Source organism: Durio zibethinus, chromosome 22 (genome assembly GCF_047325235.1).
Source record: "Durio zibethinus cultivar Kanyao isolate XHJ-2024 chromosome 22, ASM4732523v1, whole genome shotgun sequence".
NCBI lineage: Eukaryota > Viridiplantae > Streptophyta > Magnoliopsida > Malvales > Malvaceae > Durio > Durio zibethinus.
In genome coordinates this window covers 14,239,194-14,250,751 of record NC_143183.1, presented here as the reverse complement: position 1 = coordinate 14,250,751, position 11,558 = coordinate 14,239,194, and positions in this window count along the sequence as shown.

Sequence of the window (11,558 nt, the reverse complement as noted above, 5' to 3'; positions counted from 1 at the left end):
AAGCAACATTTCTAAAGCGACGTACATATTCAAGCAAATTTTTTTCCAGGTTCTTGGGTATTATTTTGCAAATGAAATATTGTTACCTTTTCTTCATTTTGAAAGTACTTTTGGCATAATTTTTTAACCATTTCTTTAACATATGGAACCGGGAGCCAAAATAGTGTACCACGTATATGCTCGATCGGTCAGGGACTTTGAGAATTCTTAGAGGCAATGATCATCATCTAAAATGTGAGGACCCAGGGCATCCATAAACTTTCCAACATGTTCCAGAGTATTTCCCTTGTGGCCATCATACTGAAAGAGATAGAGTCTCATAATTCCTTGGATAAGGTCTTTTCATCAATTCCTATGGCTAGGGAGGCTCTTTAACAAAACGAAAACTGCCATTATTGGGCTTAGAACACTCTCTTTCCAAAAGGGTGGCCATATTAGCCATTGTCAAATAATTATTTGCGCCATAATTGTAATCATTATTGACAACAACAGACACTTTTTCATTCGGCTTGGGTGTGACATGTCGTATCTTATTGCGTCCAACTCCATCAACTTCGTTTGTCTGCGGCTAATGATAGGAATCCTCTATGGAACGATTCGAACACATTTCCTTAAAGGCCTTAAGAATTTGCATTTGCCCTTCATAAAGGCTTTGAGCAATATCAGCCATGATTTGCATCGGTTCTAGCAGTTGAGAAGCAGTTGCCACTGAATTTTCCTTCGGGCCATCATCAGAAGACTCTTCTTGTACGCCACTGTTACGTTTCTTCAAAAACATCTTGCAAGTCTGCTACATCATGGGGACGTCCTCTGATTTTCGAGTACCCTTGCCATTTGTTTTACAACAAAATAAAGCATGAGCTAGCCCTCCCTAGTGAAGTTACCAAACATTGTTAGGGAGGTTTTGATGTCTATGACGTGTCAAATGAGGTGGGCAATGGTAAAACAAAATCTCTGAAAGACTGGTGGGCCTTTGTTCGCGAAGAAAAAGAAAGTTGGTCCAATACCTCCTTTACTGGGTCCTAAAGCAATAAGTAATGAGACTCAACCGTAGGTGATGAAATATGGTTGAAAAATATTGAGCCCCTTTGACGGTGGCTATGTACGAGGTTGAATCAGTGTTCTGTGGTACGAGAATAGACTATATAGAAAAGACGAATAAAATTTACTAATACCATAATCCTAGTAATGCAAACAGAACAATTTAGAGAGTAATGATGAAGACTTTATTAATGGTGAACAAAATTAATACATGGCAAAAGGAATGTTAAGAGCGCAACACATGAGATCTTTTGAGGAAGGAGAAATGGCTGGTTACGTACAAAGGAGAATAAATAGCCTAACTTGAACTTAAATGCTTGTGAAACGAAGTAATGGTGGTTGTTGATCTCTCTGTTCCACTTTGCTTCAGAGGATTCCCATATTTATAATTGTTTTTAAATGAGAGGATTATCCTGTCGAAACACTCGTGTCCAATCTCTGGCAGAGGTAGGACTATTATCCATCGACTGAAAATAGTTATTCACAGCAAGAATATCTTGAGCAGCGTCAAGCAAGACTTCTAGGTGGTCCATAGACTGGAGCTTTCGTTTGGTTATAGTGTAAAATCCTGACAATACCCCAAGGATTTTTGCGGTTACGGTTATCGTCAGTTTCATCTCCATTAATGCATTACAAAGGTAATAAATAAGATTCTCTAATCACGTGTTTAAATAATCTCGTTAGGCTAATCAATCTCTCAACTTTGTTTACTCATCCCATCAGTTGTTTATGAGCTTTCCAAGCAAAGCTCAGAAGCACGAAGGGGGAACTAGAGATGCAGCCAATCATTTCAGTACCAACCAAACCACACTCTCATAGTTGAACCTCATGACATGTGCTTGGGTCACGTTAACTAGGAAGTTAGTGATGAAATATGAAATAAAAGATCAAAAGTGATAAATAAATAAATAAATAATAAATTTAATAAAAAAAGAATAAATAAGAAAGAACAAGTACTTGTATGACTGAGGAAGTGGACTTAGTGGCATAATTGGTCAGCAGTAACACTCGTATGCTCATTTATTCGCAATGGAGGTCTGCACCCACTAAAACACATTAGTCTAACAAACATGTTCGCTGGCCATTATTAATAAAATGTATGCTTGGCCCAAAAAATATAATTGTTAAATTATATTATTTCTTCGACCAACAATTAATGAGATGGGGCAATAATAGCCGCTGACACAAACTATGGCTGACAAAGGTGAAACAAGAGTAACAGTAACCGTAGCTGTCATGTTTGACATAAAGAAGGTAATAAAGTGGCACAGCCCACACTAAACAAAGTTTTCGTGCCATCGATCATGGGGAGCCGAAGGTTACTATCGCTGTTAGGGTGGGGAAGGGCAGTCGTTGTGGGCCCACCACCTGGGGGAGGGGTTGGTAGATTTTAGTGTCTTAAATAAAACATTTGGGCTTTTGGGGAGGCCTAATATTTAGAAATTAGGCTCTGGCTTAATACGTTCTGCGGTTCAATAAAAATTAGCCTATCACAAAAATTGACTCTAACAATTTAAAAAAAAGGGGTTAATTGCACTCATAGTCTTTAAATTTAGAGATAAATTTTATTTTAATCTTTAATTTTTAAAAAATTTTTTAAGCTCATCAATTACTTAAAAGTCATTTTATATTAGTTCTTTCGTTTATAAAATCGTTTAAATTACGTTAAGTATCAAATGCCGCTAAGTGGATAATGTCATTGGTCATCTCACATAGTAGACAAAGAGATTAAAATAAAATTTCACTCAAATTTTAAAGACTAAAGATGTTATTATACTGAATTTTATTTTATATTTCACATATATTTTATAAAATATTATATTTAAAATGATATTTTTTATATTTTATTTTAATATAATTTATTTGAATAGAAAATAGATTTTCAAAATTAAATTGAGTTAAAATTTTCTAAATCTTTACAAATAAAATTTCATATAATTTTAAGAAGTAGGCAAAAAATTTTATATCGATTTAAAATTTAAATAAAAAAACTCACAGCATTTTAAAATATTATGTAAAAATTTTTATGTCATTTAAAAAAATCGATTTATTATTCTATCTATAAAAATCTATCTATTAAAATTTTTCTATTGAACAAAAATTTATTTTGAATCTGTTCACTATTAAAATTTTATATTTATAAAATTAAAAACTTAAAGAATTAGAATGGCCCATACTGCCACCGATCCGACAAGGGGAATAAATTGGGTAATTGAAAATAAATTTTATTTAAATATAAATTTTTAATAGAAAATAGAGTAAAAATAGATTTTCGAATAGATTAATAAATTCATTTTTTAAAATAATCTAAAAAATTTTACTTAATATTATAAAATGATATGTAGTTTTTTATTTAATTTTTTAAATTGATATTGAAAATTTTACTTAATTTTCAAAATGATATAAAAACTTTTAAAAGGATTTTAAAATTTTGAACTTAATTTTAATTTTTTTAAATCTATTTTGTATTAAAAATATTATTTTACCGAAAAATCATATCATAATAAAAAATAAAAATATTTTAAATTATAATATTTTATCATATATATTGAAATATAAAAATCATTTTTTTCTTTAATTATTTATATTTATATTTTTTACAAATTATATTTGAAAAAGAAAAAACGAGAAGATATTTAAAATTTTTAATATAAGTTTTTTTTAAAAAATGATATAGATTTTTTTTTAAAATCATTTTTAAAAATTTATTTTCTATTAAAAACAAAAAAATATTTATATATATATATATCTGAAATATATATAAAAAAAAAAAAAACTTAAAATAATAGCATCTTTAGTGAAATTTTATTTTGATTCTCCTATTTATCATATAAGATGTCAATTGAAATTATCTATATAACTTCAGGTGGTATTTATTGTCTATTTAAAAAATTCTATAAATGAAAGAATCAAAATAAAAACTTTTGAATAATTAAGAATTTGATTACAACTTTTTAAAGATTAAAAAACAAAATTAATTTTTACTTAAAATTTTAAAACCATTAATGCTATTAACGTTAAAAAAAAATTGTTTAACTATTCTTTTCCTAAAGAAAAAATAAAATTATAATATTTCCGTAAACTCGTGTCCCAATTCCCAAAAGCACATTCATAACAATTGCTTAGCAATGAAAGAAATAAAATCCAAAATTTCTGATTAAAAATATATGAAGTACATGATAGTCTCAATTTCGAAATCAATGAAGATTTGAATTCTTATTGACTTATTGTGGGGAAAAACCATGTCAAAAAGAAAAGTAAAACTAATACGATGGGCCATGATAGATGGGCCCATGATAGATAGGCCTTGAAACAAGACCTTGCAGTAATTCACCAAGGTCATGATAGATGGGCTGAACCTGTCGGCCAGGTTTAGGATTTTAGGTTGACCCACCAAAAGACTCTGGATCAGTCCAAATTAAAGAAATTCTGCGATCCATGAGATTTAATAAATTTTTTTTTAAATTTGGTAAGTTTAAAATAAGGTCAAATCATGCACCTAATCCCAGACAAAAAAATTAGATTTTATCCTACCACTATAATTCATATAGCGAAATTGACGTCAATGTTTAAATGGTCCGTTTGCTGGGTCTAGTGGGCCAATATTTTCAATCTTTTTATAACTCTATATTGGATTAATGTAATGTATAAGTCTTAAATTTATAATAAAATATTTAATATAATATTTAAATTTTAAAAATATTTAATGTAATACTTGAAATATAAATCTATTAATTAATATGATATTTAAAAATTAATTGTTCATCAAATATCTTCATTTGAAACTAATTAAATTAAAAATAAATATCACGTTAATTAAAATATTTATAAATCAAGCAATATATTATAAATTTTAAAATTAAAATATTATATTAAATATTTTATTATAATTTAAGAATCATTTATGATATTAATTTTTTTATATTAAATAAAAATTAAATACAAAACATAATATATATATATATAAAAAATATTGGATTGATCCTATCACTTACAATAGAGGAGATGGGCATTAGAGTCAATGCCTCAATTAAAGGGGAAGAATCCCGTGATTATTTTTTTATTATTTTTTTCAATTAGGAAATCCGTGAGTGATTTACATAAAAAAAAAATCAACAAAATTTGGTTCAGCAATTAGTTCATCGGTATTTATTGAAATCTTGAGGGGCTTTCATTAAATCGACTTGGAGGTTATAAGCGAGCTAGTCGGGACTTAAGGCTTTGCAAAATAAATATATAAAGCTGATTCTCTCTTCATACTTTTGTAAACTTGATAGTATTAAAGAGAGAGAGCATGATCATATTGAAAGAGAACTAGTAAAAAATTTTAGATTCAAGTATGATCTCTAGTTAATGCTATTTAGAATGTAAATCCTTTGCAAACGAATAAGAAAATTGCATAGTTGTATCAAAGGTATATTTGATAGTTTGTATATTTTAAATTATATTTATATTATATTAAATGTGTAAAATATAAAAAATTATTATGTTAAATTTATGTTAATATATTATATATAATATTTTTTTTCATATGTTTATTAAATTTATATATAAATTTTATTAACATTTTAAATTTATCAATTTTATATTTTATATTATTATATTATATTTAAAATTATCAAATGACATAAAAATTCAACCGGTCTATTTAATTCAAAATTTTGAAAAAAAAATGATAATTAAATTAACTTATATTCAGTATATTCAAGTTATTGCTGATTTGATCTTTACACAGTGATAACAACACAGCTCAACATATGCACGCACTACACACAATAACGAGAAAGCTAAAATAAATAAGCATTTTATGTCAAATCAGTTGCTACATGGTACGAATTTGTGGTCTACTCGTGTCATCATTCCAATACATTTGTTCACCAAAAAAAAAAAAAAAGTTTAAAGCTTAAAAGCTATATAGTATCATTATAATTAGCACTACTTTTTATTTTGGAATCGGATTGGCCACCGAGATTTGATTGATATAAACCACAATCATTCATTCTCTTTCTCTTGTGCTACTTGCTTTTATTACTTTAATCAATCTTGTGATTAGTTTAAAGCACAGTGAACCACCACTCCGTGTTTCCCTGCTTTAGTTCCTTTGCTGCCAACTTCTCAATGCAATAATACCTTCATCTTAGTTGAGCAAAGATGAAGAATAAACTTCCTCTTCCATAAAAGGACAATTCCTAATGATCCAATGGATTCAAATTATTCATGCATTTACTAAACTAACTTTTGGATTTCTTGCTTGTGTTCACTATTTACTCTTTTACTGTTCATTTTTTTATATTCAAAATTATCAAAAATTAAATTAAATTAAATATTTTATAAAGAAATTATATAACTATCAACAAATATATTTTTGTTATTTATTAATAATTTACACCGTTTTATCTTTTTATTAAAGATATTCAAAGATTGAATGAATCGAATTAAGTTCGATCGATATTTTTAAAATTTTATCTAAAGCTCGGTTTGATTCATACATTTGAGTTTGTTAAATTATTTTAATATGTATTAATATATTTTAAAATAAATTTAATTAAATGGATCTCAATGGCTTTTGCAAGCAAACCAAATAAGATTTTGGACAAAAATATTAGAGGTGTCAATTAGGTCAGCCCCAAACGTGGACACCTCTATTTTACGCAGAAACCTATAAATAAGTTTGTACAATTTTATGTGTGTGTTTATATAAGTAAAATATTATATTATCAATTAATAAGCATAATAGATATTCAATTTGTCTATTCCTTTTGCATTCAACTAGAGAGAAAGGCAAAATAATTCATACTTAATATTGGGGCTACTTGCAAAATATCCATAGGTTTATTGCATAAAATAATATTAAAATAATATTATGAATAGAATTAAATTAAATAATATTACAAATTAAATATGATACAAAATAATTATCATCTTATCTTATCAATAATTTTATATATCAAATATAATATTTAATTCTTATATCAAATCAAGTTTAATGATGTATATATATATATATATATATAAGTTTGAAAATTCAATTGCCCCCAATCGTCTAGTCTATTTATAGAAATACTGGACCCTAACACCCAAAAATTTAATTCATGACCATTTCAAATATTCAAAATAAAGGTTTAAAAATTCAAAAATCATGTCAATAAAAATTATAACCTTGGATTGTATTGTTGAAAGCTATAACTCATAAGTCATGAAATTGTAGGCCTGTGTTTTTTTTCTTTTGAATGTTTTCTTCTTGTAAGGGTGTGCTTCTATTGAGGTTTTGGCGAGGAAAAAGGTGTACCAAAGATCATTTCGATCCCAAAAGAGGTGAGTGAGGGCAGGGCTTCAAAACTTTTCTCAATGGCGGGACCAACGGGTGCAGCCATAGAGCCATGGGTCCCCTACAGGCTACACCATGTGAGAAATTATGAGCTGTGGTCAACCGAGCCCACAAATGGGAAGTGTTGTACTCATCATGAAAAGGAAAATCCAATGCTGCCTTTGCCCAACTTGATAGTTATCGCCTCATTTACAGTTTTTTTGTCTTCCAACGTTAAACAAATTAGCATCTCTCACTTTCGGATTAAACTACATTAATTATTCGTAATTTTGCATAAAAATATTTTTATTTGTAATCATCCAAACTCAATTTTCAGATTTATGATTTTTAAAAATATTTTAAATTCATTCACTTCATCAATCATCATAAAAAAAATTAATCAAAATTTATCAAATTGTTAAAAAATAATAATTTTTAATATTTGAATGAATTTAAAAGTTTTCAACTTTGATAAAATGCATAAAGTCAATCTAGTTAATAAGTCATCAATTTAAATATTTTTAATTTACTCTAAAATGGGCATTTGGTATTTGGCAATGTTAGCTTGAAACTTACTACTAATAAATATTTAGTCAAAGCATATATAGGTTCAATTGGTAGGTACAAATGCATCTTCTCCCCCTCATATGAGAAATTTTTTAAAAAAATTGTCATCATCACTAAGAAAAAAATGTATGCCTCCATTCAAATTTTTTTCTCTTTCATCATTTTCTTTCGGGATGTTTCCAAAATTGTTTTTCCTTTTTTTTAACACTTAAACTATTACTTGTTTTATATTCTAATATTATATTTTATTTTAAAAATTTTTGACATTAAAAATCGTGAAATATCAATTTTATAAAAAAATTAATATTAAAAGTTTTTTTAAAACTTCCTTAAAAGTAAAAACAGAAAAATAATTAAGACAAAGTACATATTTTCTTTTGAAAATCATGAAATAATTTGCACACAATGTGATGAGTTAGCATTGCAATGAATTTTCAAAAAGCCATCCTTAAATTTTTAGGTCTTAAAGGGTAAATTATTTGTACAATTCTTAAATTTTGAAGTAAATATTATTTTTATTCTTAAATTTTAAAAAATAATATATTGATCTTTATATTTTGATAATTATGAAGAAATCATCCTTTTGTCAATAAAATCATTAGCATAGCGTTATAAAAAAAATTTTACAAAGTAAGATAATTGATTGATAATATTATATTTTAAAAGATAATTGATTGATAAATTTTATTTTTTTAAATGACTTTTTGGGACATTAATTCTTATGTGTTTTTATTGTTATTTTGTAATATTAATTTTTAAATCAATTAATATTTTTATTTTTTTAAAAAAAATTTTTTAAATTGCAATTAGATTTACCTATAAATTGAGCAGTTAATTAGATCCACAAATAAGACTCAACTTGAATCAAGTTTTAGGCATGATTTTTAAGGTCTAAGTTTGACCTAATCAAACTATTATTTTATTAATAAAATTTTTTTGTTTAATTTGCATTTTAAAAATATTTTAAAATATTAAAATATTTGTTAAGCATCCAACTCAAAATCAACTGACAGTAAGTGAAGGGATTTAACTTAAATATAAGATTACATGATATTAAAATTTTATTAGATGTGAGATAACTCATTTTAATAGGCCCTCATCACGTTTAGATAGAGATGCAAAAGCCTTCCACGTGATAAATTTTAAAAAAATAATAAAAATAAATCTTGACTCTGATTCTATGTTAAATATATAACTTAAAACTAATTACAGTAAGTAGATGGGTCAAACTTGAATATAAGATTATAAGATATTAAAAATTTATTAAATATGGGATAACCCACTTTAACAATATTAATATAAAAGTATTATTTAATTTTTAATAGTAAAATGAGCATATTTAGGTTTATAATGGATGAGTCAAGTTGGATTTTAAGTGAAACTTTGAAAGTGTTATACATTTTTAGCTCAATTTATGAAAATCTCCAATTAAATTTATCATTTTCTATTAACAAGTGATAATGTGAAAACTTATAATATTTTATTGAAAATTTTATACTAATATTTTATAATTAAAAAACTTGGCTTTTGAAGAAATATTTTATGATGATATATAATCTAATTATATGTTTTAAACAAATAAAAAATAAATTTAAAGAAAAATAGATCAATTTTATTTTCGAAATACAGACATATTTTTTCTATCCTAACACTGAACTCAAAAAAATGTTTACTAACAAAATTAAAAGTAAAAAATGTATTTTTATTTTTTATATAATTATAAAAAATTACTAATATATTTTATTTTTAGTAAATATTTATTATTATAATTGTAATAAATAAAAAAATTTTATCACTATCTTTTTTGTTATTTTATTTTTGGAATTGTTTTGATGACTATATTAACAAATTTTCTAATGTAAGAACCATTTTGTTATGAACAAAGAAATATAGAGATTAATATATTATTTTTTAAAATTTAGAAATCAAAATGATATTTATGACCGTGAAAATAATTTACTCAAATAAAATAAAAATTTTGTTTTGCTGCCCCAAACTTGTTACATATGGCCTTCTTTCAAAGGAGACAAGATCCCCTATCCTAGTTTTGTCCAAAAACAAACATTATCAAAACAAGACAAGCAGCACCTAATTATATCTTAGTCAAATTGGCAACTTGGAAAAATTAAACCAAAACACTTTATCATCTTAATTGATTAATTAATTAATTTAGAGAGAGAATATGAGGCAGAGAAGAAAGCATTATGATTATTTTGAATTTAAAAAGAAATGATTAAGACATCATCATACAAATGTTATGGTTGGAAGAACATAGTGGTGTTATGTGGGGTGTGAAGAGCACAATGTAAGAAGAGCTAAGAGGGAGGAATGGGGTGTTTCAAAATTTGAAATCAAAATCAAAATCACAAACAAAAAAGTTAGGTGAACTAAGGGAAAACAACTCTAGGGCACTTTGGGGCACATGGGGGAGATTGGATGTGTGAGTCATTTAAAAAAAAAAAAATCATGTCTCAAAAGTCATCATCTTATACCATCAACTATCCAACCTAACACATATATAGTTGGCAAATATCAGAATAAATCTTTGCTTTAATTTACAAGAAGAGAGAGAGAGAGAGAGAGGAGAGAAAAAAAAAAAAGAAAAAAAATTAAAGTAATCTAGTGGCTGCATAAAGACGAGAATCTACTACACAGTTGAATGGAGACAAATGAAACCAATCTTTCAGTAGATACCATTTAAAAAAAAAATTTAAATGAGTTAAGATGAGTATTTAACTTTTAATTAAGTATACGGAGGATTACTGAGTAAAAAAAAAAAAAAAACAAACGAAAAATATGCAAAATTATGAGGGTTTAAACTGGGAATATATCAGGCATTATTCATTTAGTTCAGATTTTTGCAGGAGCCAGAAAATTGATTGTCATAGATAATAATCACAGGGCACTGCCATTAATTGAACCAATATAAAAAAGCCAATTGCCATTAATGCTACGGATATTGTTTGTCACCTCCTGTGATCCAGATTGGGATTTGTTCACATGTTTCTGCTCCTTTTCGACTTTTGACCTTTTGGTTTGGGAATTAGATAAATTTTTTTATAATTAAAACTACAGGGATTTAAATTTGTTATTTAAAATTAAACGTTTAAAATATTATCAATAGGTCTTGCGGTGTTAGCGAACTTTTTTTTTTACTACTTTATTAAAAAAGCAATGGTCAAATTATATAATTAATTCATATTTTTATTCAAAAATCTAGATTTAATTGTGTTATTATAATTTATATAAATTAAATTATTTTGTTGTATCAAATTAATAATTTTAATTAAATTAATTATTCAATTAAATTTATTCTATTAAGTATATTAATATAATCGTTGACTTGAATAACATGTTATTGATCATGCTGATACGACATTAAATTGATTAATATAATTTTTTTTTCTAAATGCACATATAAGATGCAATTACTATAGATAATTTATTTTTTCATTTTTCTTCAATTCTCTCTATTCCATCTTCTCCCTCCCTCACGAGCTTTGAATATTTCAAACTAACCACCACAAAATTTCATAATCCGACCAATGAATTTTATAGGAGTACATAAATTAATAATATAATTTGAGTGAAACTAAATAAAACATCAGTAGTTTTTTATTTAATAGTAGTAGTAATTAATAAA